Source organism: Hemiscyllium ocellatum, chromosome 7 (assembly GCF_020745735.1).
Source record: "Hemiscyllium ocellatum isolate sHemOce1 chromosome 7, sHemOce1.pat.X.cur, whole genome shotgun sequence".
NCBI lineage: Eukaryota > Metazoa > Chordata > Chondrichthyes > Orectolobiformes > Hemiscylliidae > Hemiscyllium > Hemiscyllium ocellatum.
In genome coordinates, this window is record NC_083407.1 from 36,875,384 (window position 1) to 36,878,930 (window position 3,547).

Genomic DNA, 3,547 nt, shown 5'->3' on the forward strand with positions numbered 1-3,547 from the left:
TACAGTTCTCTGGGGGGAGGATTATGAGAGAAATTCTGGGGAAAGACATTCTTCTGCATCTCCTTTTTAAATGAGTAACTGGTGGCTCAGTGGTTAGCACTGCTGCCTTACACCACCAGGGGCCCGGGTCTAATTCCAGCTTTGGGTGACTATCTGTGTGGAGTTTGAACATTCTCACCATGTCTGCGTGGATTTCCTCCAAGTGCTCCAGTTTCCTTCCACAGTCCAAAGATGTGCAGGTTTGGTGAATTGGCTGTGCTAAATTGTCCATAGTGTTCAGGGAGATGTAGGCTAGGTGCATTAGTCAGGGGAAATGGACAGTAATAGGGGTAGGGGAGTGGGTCCAGGTCAGATAGCCTTTGGTGGGTCGGTGTGGACTTGTTGAGACAAATGGCCTGTTTCTATGCATAGAGGTTCTATGATATGCCCAAGTTTGAGATACCCCATAATTGGTAACATCTTCTTAAAATCTACCCTGTCAAGCTCCCTTAAAATCTTGTAAATTTCAGTAAGATCACCCTATCATTTTTCTAAACTCTAATGAATAAAAGCCTACCTTTTTTGATGTTCTTGATAGGTCATCCCCTTCATTCCAGGAATCTTTTGAGCTGCCTCCAATACTAATACACGCTTTTTTTTAAATAGAGTGACCAAACACATACATAATACTCCGGGTGCGATCATTAATGACTGTAAAAAACACATCTGGTTCATTAATGTTCCTTTGGAGAAAAAAATTGATATCCCTACCTAGACTGGCCTTTATGTGATTCTAGAGTCACAGCAATGTGGTGACTCTTAAATATTGTTTGAAATGGCTGAGTAAGTCACTCATTTAAAAAAAAATGATTTTCCTTATCAAGCTGTTCAGCGATGATATGACTCACCTCTAGAGCAGATAGGATGTGAACTTGTGCCTCATTCATCCAGGGTAAGGGACATTACCACTGTGCCACAAGATGGTCCCCTCCATCAGAGAGACTGGAGCCTTAATCCAGCATCTTAGACTGCTCAGCTACACTACCAAAAACCAATCATTTTTGTGAAGAAGGCTAGGTTTTCCAACTAATGTGGTTGCAGCCCTGTCATTGTGGATCATGTACAAAAGGATTGGAAAAACCAATATTGAAACGGAAAGGAATGCATTTTTTGCCGAAACCAGGGATGGAACCAAGGACCTTTAAATCTTCAGTCTAACACTCTCCCAAATAAATTATTTTGGTTAAAATATGGAACGCTTCATGAAGTTGTGTTTCATCCTTGCACAGGAGTCATGCTAATCTTCTCCTTATCACTCCAATTTTGATATATGTGCTGCCGAAGTGAGCACAAGTCACTCATTTTCAGGGCAATTAGAAATTGGCAACACACACTGGTCTTGTTAGCCATTCTCACAACGAATGAATAAGAAAAAGTTAGCTAAAAAAACATAAATTTTAATTATTTTTAATCTTTATATAAGTATGAAGATTAATCTATAATGTTGCTTAGAATCCCTAAAGTGTGAAACAAGGCCATTCAGCCCAACAAGTCCATACAAACCCACGGAAGAGCATCCTACTCAGGTCCATCCTCTTTGCCTATCCCTGCAATTCTGCATTTCCCATGGCTAATACACTTAAACTATACATCCCTGTCGTATTGTGTGATTTTTAACTTTGTGCACCTAACCTATACATCCCTGAACACAATGGGCAATTTAGCATGGCCAATCCACTTAATTTGAACATCTTTAGAATGTGAGAGGAAACCAGAACACCTGATAGATATACACAGGGTGAGAATGTGCAAACTCCACACATACAATTGCGGAAGGGTGGAATCAAATCCAGTTTCCTGGCACTGTGAGGAAACAGTGTTAACCACTGTGCCACTCCATGTTGTAAGCAAGGCTTGTTTGAAGTTTTTTTTAAGTTAAAATTAGTCATCTTCATCAAGTTAGAATTCAACAGCTGTGATAACCTCTGTAATAAAATCATGAGATGATACAAAGTAGGGAAAGGAATAAGACCCTCTAGTCTCCTCCACCTTTCAATAAGATCATGGCTGATCTGAAATTCTTCACATCCACTTTCCCTCATTTTCTCTATAACCCTTGATTCCCTCACTGATCAAAACCTATCTATGTCAGCCTTATGAGATATTGTATTATGATTGGTTTTACTAACTCACAAGCGCTCTACATTTACAATAGTGTGTTTCCATTCATTCATTCATAACGCTTTACTGACTCACTCAGAAACACTCCATGTTTACTATACTGCATTTCCATTTCATTCATATGTCAGTCTTGCCAACTCCAGAATCAGCCTGATAAGCCTTCGCTGTACTGCCTCAAGAGCAAGAGCATCCTTTCTCAGAAAAGGAGACCAAAGCTGCATACAATATTCTAGGTGCGGCCTCACCTACAGCAGCACATCTCTGTTCCTGTACTTGAAACCTCTTGCAATGAAGGCCAACATACCAATTTCCTTCTTTACTGCTCGCTGCACCTGCATGCTTCCCTTCAGCGATTGGTGCACAAGGACACCCAGGTCTTGCTGCTTACTCCTCTCTTCCAAGTTACAGCCATTCAGGTAGTAATCTGTCTTCTTGCTTTTGCTCCCAAAGGGAAGAACCTCACATTTATCCAAATTATACCTCATCTGCCACTGATTTGCCCATCACCCAACCTGTCCAGATCATGCTGAAGGATCTCTGCATCCTCGCTACAGTTCGCTCTCCCACCCAACTTGGTATCATCTGCAAACTGAGAGATGTTACATTTTGTTCCCTCATCTAAATCATTAATATATATTGTGAACAGCTGGGGTTCCAACACCAATCTCTGTGGCACCCCACTAGTTACTGCCTGCCAATTTGAAAAGGACCTACTAATTCCTCTTCTTTGTTTCCTCTCTGCCAACTTGTTTCTATCCATCTCTTTACACATCCCCTAATCCCATGATCTTTAATCTTACACAATAATCTTTTATGTAGGACTTTGTCAAACTTTTTCTGAAAGTCCAAATATACCACATCGACTGGCTCCCCCTAGTCAACTCTACTAATTATATCTTCATAGAATTCCAGTCAATTTGTCAAGCTTGATTCCCCCTTCATAAATCCATGCTGATTCTGTCTGATTCTGCCACCGCTTTCTAAATGCTATGCTATAAAGTCCTTGATAATGGATTTGAGAATTTTCCCCGCTACGGATATAAGGTCTACTGGTCTATAATTCCCTGTTTTCTCTTCATCTCCTTTTTTGAATATTGGAGCGATAGTAGCTACCCTCCAATCTACAAGGAGTGTTCCAGAGTATATAGAATCCTGAAAGATGACCACTAATGTATCCATTATTTCTCGAGCCATTTCCTTAAGAACTCTGGGATGTAGATTATCAGGCCTGAGGATTTATCCACCTGTAATGGCTTCAATTTTCCCAGCACCATTTTTCTACTAATATTGATCTCCCTCACTTCTACCCTCTCACTAAATCTTGCATTCTTCAACATTTCTGATATCTGATTTGTGTCCTCTTTTGTAAAAATCAAACCAATGTAAG

At 40.4% G+C, this 3,547-nt stretch overlaps 1 non-coding gene across 1 annotated transcript; it reads right to left on the minus strand.

The window, feature by feature from the left end:
• Positions 1-1,223: 1,223 nt before the first annotated feature.
• LOC132817742 (U6 spliceosomal RNA) lies at positions 1,224-1,330 on the minus strand. The gene has a single exon (XR_009644911.1). It is a non-coding gene; the product is annotated as a U6 spliceosomal RNA (small nuclear RNA).
• Positions 1,331-3,547: the final 2,217 nt, after the last annotated feature.